This window comes from Pinus tabuliformis, chromosome 3_2 (assembly GCF_031772625.1).
Source record: "Pinus tabuliformis cultivar Carrire ecotype Pingquan chromosome 3_2, CPIR1, whole genome shotgun sequence".
In the NCBI taxonomy this organism is placed as follows: Eukaryota; Viridiplantae; Streptophyta; class Pinopsida; order Pinales; family Pinaceae; genus Pinus; species Pinus tabuliformis.
In genome coordinates this window covers 447,143,668-447,160,969 of record NC_142302.1, presented here as the reverse complement: position 1 = coordinate 447,160,969, position 17,302 = coordinate 447,143,668, and the positions used below count along the sequence as shown (strand labels likewise).

At 34.4% G+C, this 17,302-nt stretch overlaps 1 pseudogene across 1 annotated transcript; it reads left to right on the top strand.

The window, feature by feature from the left end:
* Positions 1-2,305: 2,305 nt before the first annotated feature.
* Positions 2,306-7,708, top strand: LOC149181225 (multicopper oxidase LPR1-like; annotated as a pseudogene). Its single transcript, XR_016257531.1, has 4 exons — positions 2,306-2,684; positions 2,788-3,356; positions 5,735-6,643; positions 7,006-7,708. The product of XR_016257531.1 is annotated as a multicopper oxidase LPR1-like (transcript).
* The last annotated feature ends 9,594 nt before the right edge of the window (positions 7,709-17,302 follow it).

Here is a 17,302-nt window from a genome sequence, read left to right as displayed (position 1 = left end):
AATTTTCTACATTCTATATATTGCATACATAAACAACAAAATAAATAGTTTTTTGGCATGTTTATTTCCCTAGTTAGTAACATATTGTTGCTAAAAACTTTTGGTAAATTGTGTATTTTGTTTGACGAATTGCCCAACGTTTTGGGTGAACCCTTCACCTATAACTGAATATGGGTGAAGGGTTCATCCAAAACATTGGGAAATTCATCAAACAAAATACACAGTTTACCAGAAGTTTTCAACAATAAAATAAATAGTAATACATATGGAGTCTAAAGGAATTAACCCTTCATAGTATATATTTTGGTTTACTTTAATAGATATGTTGTGATGAACTGACCAGTGGAATATCCACAATAGTTTACAAATAATTCACCCCTAACCATATCACTTATCACATGTACCTATTACTTGAAGGTCAACTTAATAATTGTTCCACTCCCTGCGTTTTTTCTTTCACTCTCATTTGGTGACACCTAATAGAGACAGTTGATGGCCCTCCTATACATAAATTTAGTAAGTCTTATGCATTTGAATTTGATTTTGAAGTTTCAAAATGGACGTTAATTGAGATATACAAAGTGGCTTTTACATATGTCATGACTCACATTACTTGTAGTGTTGGCTTGCTTGCCCATGGTGAATAACAGTTACTCATGGACCATGGATCCCATGGTCACAGATAATGCCCCAAGGAATATGCTACACTTGGAGACCATCTCATACTTTGGACGACCTATTAGACCACTATCACGTACATGATGAGGCCTTGACACTCATTTAGAGGGATTTGACCATCCATTAGAGGATATTGGAGCTTTCTACCTCCAAATGAGGCCACATTTCTTGTGGAGGACGCTGGGGGTGTGTTGGATGACTTGAGACCATATGATGATATGGCATGCCTAGGAGGATACTGTAGGCCCTTATTCACATTGGATGCTTTCAGGATGTTGGAAATTGAGCCACCTATGAGCTAGATGTTGAGCATTTATAACATATTACTTCATGACAGGATTGACTTCATCATTTTAAGCTAATTAAATGTTCAAATGATAACATCACACCTCTTAGGCTTAAGGAGATTCTTTATGAGTGAAGAGACATGCCTTTTCACCCCACCACTCGAAATTTGAAGGTATTTTCCTTTCCTTATGAAAGTCATACAACCATAATTTACCTTGTGGCTCATATATGTGGTTCTTTTGAGCATTTGAGAGCTTAAAAGTAAGTCGCTTCACTTGGAGGGTTTGTTTAGGACTTTCGAAGGCTATCCACCTTTTATTGGATCCTACTTATGTTTTGTATAGGCATTATTTGGCACTGAATAACCTCATATAAATACATGAGACTCAAATTCATTGTAAATCGCCTTAGCCTTGTGGATTAATATCAATATTTGCCCCTTCTTCACTTCTGTTTACAAGTTATGGATTGGTAAGGGAATGTGCCTTCTCTAGAGGAAGATATTTTGTGGATGCTACTCCTTTTTCATGAATGATCTTGGTTCTAAAGCTTCTTAAATAGACATGTGATTGGTATAGTGAGTAGTCTTTTCCTTTCTTGATTAAATTGTTGCTAAGTAATTTTCAATATTAATGTGATTGACTAGTCAAGTAAGTACACCTTATTAAAGCCTTTATAAAATCTTTATTTACCACACATTGTTCTCCAAAGGCAGACATCACGAATCATCAAAAGCTCAGCTGCATAGAAAAGCTCCAGTACAAATTGCCATAATCCGAAAGACTTTAAACTTCAAGCACCAAAATTTACTCTAAAAATGTGCCAACAGGATTGTGCTGTAAATTGATTCGATGTCCATGACATTGAAAGTGGAGTCCGTGGGCTTTGTCAGAACGCAACGAATCTCCCATCACACCATCAACAATTAGCCCACACACACTCATAATGAGCCTGCAAGTTTTGTTTTTTAAATGTGGTTCATTGTACTATGTGGTTTATTTTACCATTTTTCTTTTTAAATGTGGTCCACAGTATAAATCTGGTACTCACTATAAACAACATCTAACTTTTAATCAGAAGAATCAAACAACATCTACCTTTTGATCAGAAGAATCAAACAACATTTACCTTTTAATCAGAAAAATCAATGTAGATAATCACATTACAGATAAACATAGCCTGAGATTCGAACCTGAATAAGAAAAAAAAAGACAACAGACAGTCCCACCAGACTCAACAATAACAGGAAACTCAGTATTGATTCGTTTCTCCCTTTTCTATCCAACAATCAACAGATGCTGCTTCACTGCCATCCACTGAATCTTTCTGCACAGTCTGCCATGATGTCTCTCCCATTTTCTAAGAACTATTTAATGCACTGCTTGCCTCTGCACATACCACCCATCTTATTCTCTCGCCATCAACGTCGGGCTAAATAAGGTTTATTTACCTTGTTCCACGATTCACAGCGATTTGATAGAGGGCCGAATACAGAAATATCATAGATGAATTTATGCTTTTTAATATTCCTACTCTGCTGCTTTTTGGGTTTCGTCGTCTTAGATGGTGTTACAGATGCGACCTTGCACAGGGTAGCGGCGTCTCTTCAGATGTTCGTGGACGAGCTGCCAGACATGCCGAAACTAGAGGGGTATACTTTCGAACATGGAAAGTTGAAGCCGGGCGAACTTCGGATTGGAATGTTTCAGACAAAATGGGTACATTTTATATTCTGCTGTTTAATGGCCGATTTGATTCGGTTTTGAAAAAAAATTCCAAATTCAAAATGCAGACTGACCGATTTTTGATATTTGTTGGCAGAAATTTCACAGAGATCTGCCCCCGTCTACCGTGTTCGCATTTGGAACATCCAAAGAAACCGCGACCGTACCAGGTCCCACGATCGAATCCCTCCAAGGCACCGATACGTTCGTGACGTGGGAAAACTGTCTTCCCTCTCACCATATTCTGCCATGGGATCCCACGCTGAAAACAGCTCGGCCCAAACACGGAGGAGTCCCCGCCGTAGTCCACCTGCATGGCGGCATCGGCGAGCCCGAGAGCGATGGCAACGCGCTGGCGTGGTTTACAGCGGGGTTCAAAGAGACCGGCCCGGGCTGGAAAAAGGCTCGCTACCACTACGCCAACATCCAGCAACCTGGAAATCTCTGGTACCATGATCATGCCCTGGGGCTAACCAGAGTTAATCTCCTGGCGGGGCTAATTGGCGCCTATGTTATTCGAAATCCCGAGGTGGAAAAACGCCTCGGCCTCCCGTCTGGCCCCGAATATGACCGTAATCCCTCGTCATCGAGCGGAGCTTTACGGCAGATGGGGCTATTTATTTGAACTCCACCGGCGATAATCCCTCCATCCATCCCCAGTGGCAGGTTAGTATGGATAATTTGTTCTCTCGTAATTTTAGAATAGGCATTTCATAATTCATAATTGAGGTATCTCTATTTCCAAAAAAAATCATTCAAAATTTAATTTTAATTTAATTTCATTATTAAGGGAGAGTGGAGTTCCTGGAATATGCGGAATATTTATAATAGTATTTACTGACAAAATATTAAAATTAATCTTTAATTTATTTGTAATTTTTTAATTAACTTATCTCAAATTAACTAATTAAAAATATGTAATATCAAGATGTGTATGTGATTTTAATAATTGTATTTCTAATTATTAGGGGAGGGTGGAGATGTGAAGTTCATGGAATATGCATCAATATTGACAATAGTATTCACTATTAAGTATTAAAATTAATCTCTAATTTACTTGTAATTTTTTAATTAACTTATCTTATATTAACTAATTAAAAATATGCAATATTAACATGTGTTATATTGGTTATGTGGTTTTGATAAACCTTAGTATTAACCAATATTATTGAGTCGAGAGGCATCTTCGATCTAATATGGAAGAAATGTTCTGATATCCTATATTTTTGAATGCCAAATTACATAAAGATAAAAATAAAATAAAATAATTATAATTATAATTAACAATTAAAGCCTAAATCCATCTTAAACTCTAGATTTATGAAGCTTCTAGAGGAATCAAATTTCTTGATTTGATCTCTTTCGACACTTTATAGATCTCAAGTTAAGATAGATCTAGGTTGGTTGTGGGTGAGTATGATAGAGATGTAATGTATTGTTAAACCTTTTATTAAACATTTTGATTCGGTCAAAATAAAACAAAGTAAGACAAGATATAACAAAATAAAATAAAATATAATTTTTTTCACTAATCAAAATAAAACAAAATTAAATTAAAATAAAATAAAAATAATAATATCTTGGCATAAATGTTGTAATATGTAGAGATGTAATATCATGTCTAACATTTGACTAAGTGAGAATAATATATATATAAGCCTAGATCCATCTTAACTTGCGATCTACCAAGTGAAATATATTTGATCCTTCATGGTGCTTGGTAGATTCAGAGTTAAAGATTGATGAGGGTTTATCAAAAACTCACCTCCGTAGTAAAATCTCAATGGTTAAGAATATTATTTAACCCAGGGTAACCATATAAATTAATGGCGGGTAAATGTTGATAGACATCAATATGTGATAAACATCAAAATATTTATTACAGATTGACAACTACATTATAACTTCATTGAAAATAATAATAATTATTATTAATGATTAAAAAATTAATACTGAAAAGATATTCACAATTAAGATTGATTAGGGTTGTATTAAAAATTCATCTCCATAGTAAAATCTCAAGGGTTAAGAGTATTGTTTAACCCATATACTAGGACACCCATATAAATTAAATGGTTGGTAAATGTTGATAGATACCAATCTATAATAAAAATCAAAATACTTATTATAGAATAACTACTAAATTATAACTTTATTTAAAATAATAATACTTATTATTAATAACAAAAAATTAATATATATGTTAAACCTATATATATTAAAAAATAAATAAAAACATGATTCTTAACTATAGAAAGTCACTTCGACTTTATCATGGATATTTTCAATTCATATATTGGCTTTGTGACAATATCATGACTTATCAATACAACTAGCCTAAAAACCATAACTCATTTCATATGACATTTTTTTTAATTAAAATAACAAAAGAAGCATAACTATTTTGGAAATAAATTTTGGTGTTTTATTTGTGTATACTATTAAAAAAAATTATATTGAGATTAAATACTTACCATCCACCTCCCTAATAATTATTAGTAAATATATATATATATATAAAGAGAGATAGAAATTAAATACCTGTCTATGACATAATTATTGACATATAAATTAAAACTCTAAAATTTTTATTTTTTATAATAAGAGTATGGACACAAAAAAAAAATAAAATTATAATTAATGATAATAATAATAATTTTGAGGTTTTAATTTATGAATAATTTTTAAGTAATTTTTTGGAGTTTGTAGCCGGTGTGGTCAAATCTTGATTTGTGTTGTTTAAACGGGTGTTCAACACTCTAAAAAAACTCAAAAACACGTTGATTGTAAACAATCAACCTATCAAACTTATGCTCTCAATAAATCCCTACAAAATTTTAAACAAATTAAATAAAAAAATATATAAAAAAACTTTCTAACAACTCAAACTTAAAAACTACACCAAAACTTCTCACTTCTATCTACCTAACCCAGTTCAATGCAATATACCAACATTAATTGTATGTGATATGTTTGCAGCCAGAGTCTACCGAAGCCAGTTCAATGCAATATACCAACATTAATTGTATGTGATATGTTTGCAGCCAGAGTCTTTTGGATATGCAATCATAGTGAACGGCAAGGTATGGCCTTACATGAAGGTAAAGAGAAGAAAATACAGATTCAGAATCGTGAATGCCAACAACGCTCGCTTCTGCAATTTCGCCTTGAGCAACGGCCTGAGCATGACTTTTGTAGGCTCCGATTCGGCATACTTACCGGCGCCCGTAACCGTGAAACAATTCCTGCTTTCTCCTTCCGAGATTGCAGACATCGTCGTGGATTTCAACGATTCGGCAACAGAGGAGGCGACATTAACAAACGACGCACCCTATCCATACCCCTCAGGAAGCCCCGTGGACGAGCTGAACAGCAAGGTCATGAAATTCCTCATCGAAACAACCACGATGGGCGCCGCGAGTTCTGGTGAGAATCGACCATCCGCCCGGATCCCTGAAAAACTGATGGAATACCGTCGCCCCTCGGAGAAAAACGTAGCGCAGACGAGGTACGTGATCTTTTATGAATACGAAAGCGCTTCGGGGCAACCGACCCATCTGCTCATCAACGGATTACCCTTCGACGCACCGGTCACGGAGACCCCGAGGCAGGGAACCAGCGAGATATGGAATGTCATCAATCTCACCGTGGACAATCATCCTCTCCACATCCATCTCGCCCTGTTCCTCGCCCTTGGGCAAACAGAGTTGGTGAAGCTGCAGGAATTTAAGAGCTGCATGCAGAAGAATAACGACGCGCTAAAATGCGATATACAGAAGCACGCCACGGGAAAAGTCGTGCCAGTTCCTGCGCAGGAGCGTGGATGGAAAAACGTGTTTAAGATGAAGCCTGGGTATATGACCACCATTCTTGTCCAGTTTTCTCTCTTGAACCTTCGGCATCGTTATCCCTTCAATGCAAGTGCCGAACCAGGCTATCTCTATCACTGCCACGTAAGTCCTATTTTCTCTTTCTTCAAAATGGATCCATCTTATCTCAGGATGGTCGATTGCTGATTCTCTAAATATTTGGGAATTGGATGGATGGATATGACCCATGTCAAAAAAGTTGACAGCGCCTATGTCTTGTCTGATTCCTGAATATTTTGAGAATCAGTAAATGTTCAAAATGATAGATTTAGAAATATCTTGGAATTTGATAATCATAAGAAAAATTAATTGTTTGAAATATTTTGGAATTCCAAGATGGTAGGTTTAGAAATATATTCCCTAAATCTATAATCCCACAAAAATGGTCTCATTTCTTTCTGATAGATAAAACTGTTTATTAAAATCATTTAGATGGGTAACTGCAGATTGTGGATCATGAAGACAACGAGATGATGAGGCCTCTCAAAATTCGACCATGAATTCAAGCAAAAGTCAGAAAAGCTGAGAGATGCATTACTTACCTGATATTGTCCCAATAAAATGGTCTACAGTTACGTGCTAGTATTAGAGGTTCTCTAGTCAAGTTGCCTGTGAAGTGGTATTTACATAAAATATTGTAGAGTGATAAAACTGTGAGGTGTGGATTCTGAGGTAAAAATATCCTATGAAGTGGTATTTTAAATAAAATGGTCTAAAGTGACTAACAGTGTGAGATGTGGATTGTAATATTGACAAAAGATAAAGTGGTATTTCAAATAAAATAGTCTAGAGAGTCACAACAGTGTAAGGTGTGGATTCTAATACTGATAAAAAACAGTGCCCTGTGTGAAGTGGTATTTCCATAAACTATCGCAGAGTGAGCATAGTGTGAGTGTGGATTTTGATACTTAAAGTATCCTGTAAAGTGGTATTTCCAAAATATTGCAGAGGGATGGCAGTGTGAGGTGTAGATTCTACTGTAAAGTGGTATTTCCAAAATATTGCAGAGAGACAGCAGTGTGAGGTGTAGATTCTAATACTGAAAAAATAAAGGACAAAGTAAGCTAGTAGCATCCATGGAAATTAACTTGGTGTCTCCATAACACATTGCATAGTGTGGAGAGAAAAAACTATCCTATGACCACGGATAGAAAGATATTTAGAGCCCGGGCCAGACTCACAAGGTTTTTGTAAATTCCTTCAAAATCCTCCTTTTGGCCATTACAGCAGGTCATATAAAATTAAGGTATGATTGTGTCGTTTAAATATATTTAAGAATGGAATTTAATATTTTAAATTAGAGTGGCCATTACACCCGATCATATTAAAGTAAGGTATGATTGTCTCCCTTTAAATATAGTTAAGAATGGAATTTAATATTTTAAATTATAGTGGGTTATACGATTGAATAAATGGGTTGGTTGTAGTTTGTTAAAGTTAATGAGAGTTAACACTTTTTATTAAAAAGTTAATAAGAGTTATTGGGTAATTAAATGAAGTAAATATTTCTATTTTGAATAATGTTATTTTTATATTAGAAGATGGTAAATATGAAAAGTTGTTTTTTAAGTTTTGAACAACTAATTATTTATATAGAAAGATGGTAAATATGAAAATATTTAAGTTATTTTTATAGATTTGGAAAAAGTAATTGAATATACAACCAAGTGAAAATGGGGGATTTGAAAATATTTAGGTTATGTAATTGAATTATATATAGAGGGAGACAAGCGGGATCTGTATGCCCCGAGTGAGCTCCAAGTGAATTTAGGGGATTTGAAACAAGAACTTCCTCTCACACAACACTTCATTTTCATGGCCATTGCCAATTCAGCTACCCCATCTAGGGTTAAAGTTGTACTTTATATATTATGCATAGTAATATTAAATTTACTTATAATATGGTAAAAAATAAGTAGTAGAAGTTTTTACACACCTAATTTAGTGTATAGGTTCATTTATATTTTTGCTTGGGAGAATGGGTTGATTTGGTGGTGGAAGTGTTTATGGAAATTGAAATGTACAATGAAGGAGATTATCTTTATGTGGCTAGTACTTAATAATAAGTTTTTGACTTAGATGATTTTCAAAAGCTTGAGCATTGTGATCCAAGGAGATGCCCTCTTTGTATGATTAGTGAAGAATTAGTCACTCATTCAATTCTTTATATATTTATATTGATCAGATGCACACATAAATTGAATTTTTATCTATAACGAGGTTAATTTAGAGTGATAATAGAAGGGGCACTAAATGATCAGTTAATAAAAAAATACCTTAAGGAGATGAAAGCTCAACTTGTCATTATTCTTTGGGTGGTTTGAAATGCTTGTTTATTTGACAAAGGTTTGTTTTACCTCCACATTCTGCTTCTCAAAGTTTAAGCATTCTTAAAATTTCCCCACAACTACAAGCCAAAAAATCTCCAAGACAATTAGTTGAAGAGGTTATTGATTAATCTAGGTTTTGGCTATACTTTTATGGGACAAATCAATGAGATCCCTAGATGAGTGGAGCTGGAGGTATCAATATATCTCTAGTTATCGTGTGATAATATATAAGGCAAGTTTGGGTTAGGGTATGAACAACTTTATAGAGCTAATGGCCTTAAAAATACCATCGATCTTAGTAGGTAGGAAATGGATTTATTGACTACAAGTGCTTGGAGATTCTCTACTAGCAATAAACTAAGTAAATGACATGATTCAAAAGGAGAATTTTCTTTTACATTGATCCTTGAGGAGATTCTTATTATAAAATTAAGTGAATTGGATCACTATATAATTTGTCATCTATCTTGATGCATTTAGAGTGGAAAATTTGAAGGAATTAACTTCTTGGAACAATTTTATTGACGAGACCTAGTTTAGAGAATCAAGGTATAAAACCTGTTGAGGCCAGTTTAAGGCCTTAAATGACATTAATTATGGGTAAGACTTAAGTGATGGACCTCATGACACTATTCTAATAAAGAAGCCTTTCCAACAATTCAAGAAAAACATAAATTAGAGTTCATAGGAAAAAGTTATGCCTCATGTAAGCTGATCTATCATGATTTACCACCATAATTCGAGAGGATGCCATGTCAACTCCTCTTATTTATGGAAAAATGAGCTAACCATGTGAAGACTATGAAGAAGACTCTAGAATGGCTACATTTGTAACTCTAACTTAGAGTTGGAGTCAAACTTAACCCCTAGTTGGCTAATAGGTTGTGTTATAATTGGGCCAAATCAAAGGAAAGGGGTTCCATTCCTTTTGATTGTATGTTGTTCTGCAGTAGAGAAAAACAAATTGAGATTGGGAGTGAGAGAGCACAACAAAGGGGGTTTCTGTTCTATAACAGTCTATGGGCCACATGTTTTTAGTAACCCCATAGAAAGTGCCTTCTCCTATATACTTGCACAATTTCCATTCCAAACAAAAGAGAGCAAAGCAACTTCACCTTCTAGATGGGGTTTCTCTCAAAAGGGTTTCCCAAAGCATTTATTGGTGTTCATTGTAATTGGTGTGTGTTGGTATTTCGTTGTTCTCATTTTTTTTTTCATTTGTATCTATTCGCGTGTAAAAACAATGAAATTGGTACAAACAAATATTTATCCTAAAGTAATTAACCCTTGATAGTATAGATTTTGATTTAATTCGATAGATGTAGTGTGATGAACTGTCTAGTTGAATATCCACAAAAGTTTACAGATCATATTGGTGTCAAAGTAGGTTTCTTTCGGTATTTGTGGGAAGTTATAGGGGATCTAGAAAATAGGTTGAGCAATAAGCCATAAAACCCTAGCCATGGATAAGAAATATGTTTATAATAACCCTTCATATTTGGAAGATGAGAAATTCTCAAGGTTGGAAGCGCAAGTTGTGGATATTAGTTAGAATATGAACCTTCTTATGGAAACTCTAGCAAACAAGTTTGTAGCCAAATAAGACAAAAGTTCCAACTTGGAGGTCAGATTGGAGGGAAAATTAGGGGATCAAGAATAACCACAAAAGGAGTCTAAGAAAGAACTTGAAAAGGAGAAGTTGGGTTTGAGCATCGTTTAACAATACCTCTTCAATATGGAAGCAAATGTGGACATCAAGTTGTATCAAGGTGAGATTGAATGCTTTGAAATTAAATCATTATTTGCAGTAGTTAGAGGTTTACTTTAGTGTAAACCACATATATAAGGAACACAAAATTTTATTTGTTCGTTTGAAATTAGAGGACTATGTCCTTACTTGGTGGGAAAGCCACATGGAAACCCTTAGACTAGAAGGAGATTCTCCCAGTAACTACGTGGGAGGATTTTAAAACTCTCAAAAAGTCCCAATTCCGCCCTATCAAGTATTTAGAGGACCAATGGATAGGATGGCATTACTTTAGGCTGAGATAGGGGTAGAGTGTATAGGAGTACACCGCATAATTTAGGAAGATGGAAACAATATTGGGTATCTATTGCAAGAATATGAATATACTCCTCGATTATTTGGGGGCTCTACCCAACCATTTGTGAAAGAAATTGATGTTATTAGAACCCAAAGTAGTCGATGAGACTTGTATATAGACATAATAGACAGAAAAAATACACCAAAACAAAGGGAACTCAAGTGGTTCAAAGTAGAAGGAACACTAGGAAGCTTCCATGTAAGGGAATAAGAATTGGAAAGGGGCTAAGGAAAATAAGACCACAACCACTACACATCAGTGTAAGGATCCTAGTAACCATTGTAATATTGATGGCCACATAGAGAAGTGATGGAGATGACATCAAACTAAAAGAAGGACAAGAAGAAAAAGAATCTTAGCACCACAAATTTAAGTAATCATGTGGAAAGAAGCTCCGATGTGGATGAAAATATTGTTTTCTCCTCAGTGCAGAAGGAGGTGAATCTAAGTAGCCTTTCTCAACAAGAAGAGAAGGAGATGAGAAACTTTGATGCTTTGTTTGACTTAAGTTCACAAGCAAATCTCACAACAAATTCTTAATTCAAAAAACTTGGATTGGAGGTGCATGATCATCCTATCACATATCCATTAGGATGGATCAATAAGGAGGCAAAGATAAAGGTAACCAAATATTGTAAATTAAATTTTCTTTGAATCTTATTTTTATTAATGAAGTAGAATTGGATGCAGTTCCACTTAATGTATGTGGAGTTGTATTTGAGAGTCCATATGTGTATATGACGGATACAATCTTCATGCGGAAAGATAACCAATATCACCTTATCAAGGATAGAAAATACTTAATCATTAAAGTGCTCAAGTGCTAGTCAATTATTTCACTGGTAAGTGCTAATCAAGCTAAGAAATTGATCAATTATAGTAAAAATCATGTTTTAATGTTATTTAAAGAAAATCAATTTATAGAAGATTCAAAAAGAGTAAAGGCATCCCTAGAGGGGTGTACTAAAGAATAAAGACATCAACTAGAAGAGTTTTTATATGCATACACGGGAGCGTTACAGGAGCCTAAAGGGATACCACCCAAGAGGGAAGTGGAGCACAAGATCCAATTTTTTCCACACTCTTTATTTCCAAACATTGGACTGTATAGGTAGTCTATTATAGAAGAAAACAAGGTGAATAAGTAGTTGTAGCAGTTGTTGGAGCAATGTGTTATTTGACGAAGTACCTCGCCATGTGGGTCACCCATCATAATTGTGCCAAAGAAGGATGGGCCTTGGTGAATGCATATTAATTATAGAATGTTAAAAAAATTACACTTAATATAATGTACATACTACCTAGGATAGATGATCTATTAGTTGAGTTGCAACAAGTGAAATAATCCACCAAGATGGATTTAAAATCAGGGTATCGCAAGGTGTGATTCAAGGAAGAAAACACTTAGAAGACTGCCTTCAAAACTAGACAAGGTTTGTACAAGTGGTTATTCATGCCATTTGGTCTATGCAATGAACCAACTACATTAATGAGATTAATGAATGATGTATGACACCCTTGTTTAGATTCATTTATTATTATTTATTTAGATAATATAATAGTTTGTATTTCCAACTACGAGGAGAAAATCTCACACTTGATGCAGGTGCTAGAGAATTTGAAGAAGCACACACTATTGGTAAATCTCAAGAAATGTGAGTTTGCAGAGAAGTATTTGGTGTATTTAGGCTATGTGATTGGTGGAGGGAAGCTCAAGATATATCTAGCTAAGATGGAGGCCATCATGAAGTGGTCAGTGCCTACAAATGTTTTTGAAGTCATAAGCTTCTTTGGGTTAGCATAGTAATTGAAGAAATTCGTAGCTTCATTTTAGCAATAGTTGCACCACTTCAGCCCCAAAGGTTAGCTCAATTGGTCAAGTTATTGTTGCTAAAACACCTTTCTAATGGTAGGTCACATGGTCAATTCTCCTCGATGCCCTTGCATTTAGGCTCCACTAATAAGCTGTGGGATGTGATCCCTTTGGGTGGATCTACCCAGATATTTCCTCAAAAGAAGAAGTTGCACCACTCCATGCCATACCAATGAGTGGAAAGAGTTTCTAATGGGTGAAGGTTCAATAGAAGGCCCTTCAAGAGTTTAAGAACAAAATTAGTCAAGCACTAGTTCTCGCATTACCAAAATTGCAGCAACCCTTTGAAGTGGAGATGGATATGAGTGTATGTACTATGGGAGCAATCTTGATGTAAGGAGGAAGGCTTATATGCTAAAGTTCTGAAGTGTTTCATGGGATGGTTCTCGACTACCCAATAGAAGTAGTCAATAGGAATTGGGTATAAATTTTGAGGGGTTATAATCATAAGCATATTAAGGCCTAGGATGGAAATTTGGTTTATATACAACACTCCTACAATAGAGTAGTCCACATATCAACTAGTAACTCACCATTCGAGACTTGTTTTAGATATTTTCCACCTTCACATTTGGATGTATAATGCAAATAGTAAGGAGAAGTGAGGGAGAATCTCATAGGGGATGCTTTAAGAGTAGATTTTTTTTTTTAGAAGACTAGGTAGATCCATTTATAAGTATAGGAGGCACTGAAGAAGTCATAGGAAAATAAAAGGCCAAGCATGATCAACACATGACAAAGAGGTCATTTAGAGTGGGAGTGAGAGTGTGGATACAATTGAAAAGGGAGAGGATATAGGGTCCTAGTAAGAAATTGAAGGCTTTGTAATATGGTCCTTTCAAGATACTAGAAAATGTGGGAGATAATGCTTACAAACCTAATTTACCCCCATACATGTGCATTTAATTAGTGGTGAATGAGGAAAATCTAAAACTTCATGATCCTTCCATGTTGGATTAGGAAGAGGAACAAGTCCTACCTTCCAATCAATGACTTAGCTCTAGATGCCTAGCTAGAGATGAAAAAGGATACAATTTTGCATAAATATCAAAAAATACAAGACAAGGGCAACATGAATTTTAATAGTTTGGGTTGAAAGGAAAACTTCCAAGCAAAGCTAAATGGTACTCCAGGGAGAAGGTAGAGGAAAAACTTCCTCATCTCATTCAATAAATATTTTGGGGACCAAAAGCCTCCTAAAATGGAGAGCTATGATTTGGATTGGATTATATATAATTTCTCCTTCATCCCAATATTTTTATAATGAAAACATTGAAGGAAATAACTTAGAGGTGTAGTTTTATCAATGGGACCCAGTTTGAAGATTGGGGTCCAAAACTTGGGCCAAGTCTAGTTTGAGGCCTTAAATGAATTTTTTTTGGGGGTAAAATTTTCTTCCTTAAGTGTCAGACCCAGAGGCCCTATTCTACACTCAGAGACCTTTCTAATTGTGTAAGAAATATATCAATTAGAGTTTGAATGCAAAAATTATGCCTCCCAAAAGTTAACCTATCGTGATTGACCACCATAATTTGAGAGGATGCCATGTCAATCCCCATTATTCATGGAAATGTGGCTAGCCATTTGAAGACTATAAATAAGACTCTAGAAGGTTCAAATGTGTAACTCTAGTTGAGAGTTAAAGGAGCCAAAATTAACTCCTAGTTGGTGATTAAGTTGAGTTATAACCAAGCCACTAGGAGGAAAACAGGTTCCATTCATTTTGATTGTATCTTGTTCCACAATAGACCAGAACAACTTGGGAGTGGGAGTGGGAGTGAGGGATCTTAGTAATTGGGGTTGCGTTATGTAGCATTCGATGGGCCATAGGTCTTTGGTAACTCCATAGAGAGTGATTTTTCCTTTGTACTTTCATTATTCTTATTCTAGACAAAAGAGAATAAAGAAACCTCACCTTCCAACTAATTTTTCTCTAGAAAGCATTTCTGAGAGCATATCTTGGTGTTCATTGTGATTGGTGTGTGTTTTTATTTCAGTTTACCTATTTTCCACATTTTATCTACTTGCATGCATAAATAACAAAACTAGTAATAGCAAATATAGAATCTAAAAGAGTTAACCCTTCATAGTATAGATTCTGGTTTAATTTCATAGATTTGTTATGACGAACCATCTAGTGGAATATCCACAAAAGTTTACAAATCAAAATTAACTCTCTATTGTGTCTTTCCATCATAGTTATAAAGAGATCAAACTGGAGAAATTACTTTACTTCCTCTTCTTCAACATTTTGTTGTTTTTATTATCTAAGGTGAAGACAATAATTTATATCTCCAGTTTCCCTATTTACTTATTAAATTTTTTTGTTCTTACCTCAATGCATTAACCTTAGTAATTGTTCCCTCTATTTTCAGTTTTTTTATTATACAAAACAATTTTTCTTGTCAAGTTGTCCGTGTCCTCCAGAGATGATTGCATGCTTAACCTTTGGCTTGAAAAATCGTGGCCCAGGGGCATCTAAGCCGTCAAAATCACCTGAGGATTGCACCTGGTCTAGGCCACACTTGCCCTTAACATGATTGGATTTTTTCCCACAGAGTTTCAAACCAGTGACCTTCACATCATGGAGTGACTTAACAATACACCCCATCACCATTTACTTTATGTCCCATGGGAAAAACACTTAATTTTTAGTTTGACTAGGATTAAACCATTACAATGTGAAGTTTTGGTAAATTTTTTTAGTAATGAATAAAAATAAAGTAGTGCAATGACTTGATTTCCTAGTCTATGGAGGTGTACAATAAATCGATCTAATAATAATTATTAAACAATTTACACCCTTATTAAATATTTGGGAGGTTGTATTGATTGATTAATTGTTCATTGACCCCTAAACAAATCACCCACTTGCATGAACCACCCCTAACATAAGTAACACATTGAATTATGTTTTCATTATAACTTACTCAAGATATTGTGTTGTTATATTAATTGTTTATTTACTTATAATTGCACCAAGTTAAAGGATTGATGAAGTTGAGTACAATTACTTGGAAGAATTTCTTATTTATATCATTCCCTTTCAAGCAATTTTTCATGTTCAACAATACCTATACACTTTTTACACACAATATTTATGATATATGTTAGATTATATTATGAGCTTGGAGTTAGGAATCCTAATAAAACCTCATGATTGGAAAATTTTAAAACAAATAAGTCGCTAAAAGGAGATTTAAATTCCTTTCTAGCGAGTCCAAGCAACATGTCATATCTTTGGTGTTAATACTTAAGTTGGAGCAATGGATTTGTGTGATCTCCAAACTCTTTCAAATCAATGAGTTGTTTGACATATGAATATGATAACCCCTTGTCCATAAAGTCTTGTGAAAAGGTATCTTAATGGTCAGCCACATGTTAACTATGAGGGGGCTTTCTCATATGATTGTGAGGGCACCTAATATAGATAGTGAGAGACCCCTTAAAATTCGTCACTTTGTGCATAACTTACTATAATTGCTCATTCATTCCTTCACTTTGCTCTTCTCATCAATGGCTTTCATCACCTCAACAAAGGGTCATTTAAAAATCCCCTTTTATATCTCGTGGATTTCTTATGTTTTCTTAGCATGTCTTAGACAAGTGTGTTTGTTTTTATTTTATAATTGAATATAATAATGAAGTAATTAAAAAAATCTGTAACCTAATATACCATCAATGAATCACTATGGATAATCATAATCTTAATACATAAGGATTGTAATTTGTTTTCCCATTTGGAATTAATTTGATTTGAGGAAAATTTGTGGTGTGCCGAGTCATGATGATTTTTGTACTGATTCCAACCATATGAATTTCATGCAAATTGAAATAACTACTATAATTCCTACCACTGCCCATATGATTGAATACTCAATGAAATAGATATATTTATTTTATAAGTATGACTCCCCTTTTTTAATTATATCAATTACTTTATGCCTTTAATAACTAGCATAAGGCTATTTTAATTAATATAATGTTTAACCCATGATACCCTTAACTACTTTAACTCTTAACACCTACAAGCCCTAACCTAGTAATATTCTTTGACACTTATAACACTAGTCCCTTGGCATTATAAACCCTCACCCATATAATAACCACCTCTTTTTATTTTAATTAACTAATTTTTAATATCGTTGCAATATAAACAATGGTGAGTTCATTTGAGTTCTTCATCTTCATCTAATTCAAAGTTTAGCTTGGTAACTTCAACTAGTAATAACTTGAATTTCATAAATTCTTTTTTTTTGGAAAAGGATTACATGTTTTTATTAGTATGCTTATAATGTCCACTTATAAGTGTTGTCTTTGTATTTTTTCTTGTCCAAAGGAAATGGAAAAGTTTTGGTTCAGCATCAAGTAGTTCCTCTTTTAGTATGAGTTTGAAGAAATTTACTAGTTCATACTCTACTTAAGATGTAAGTTC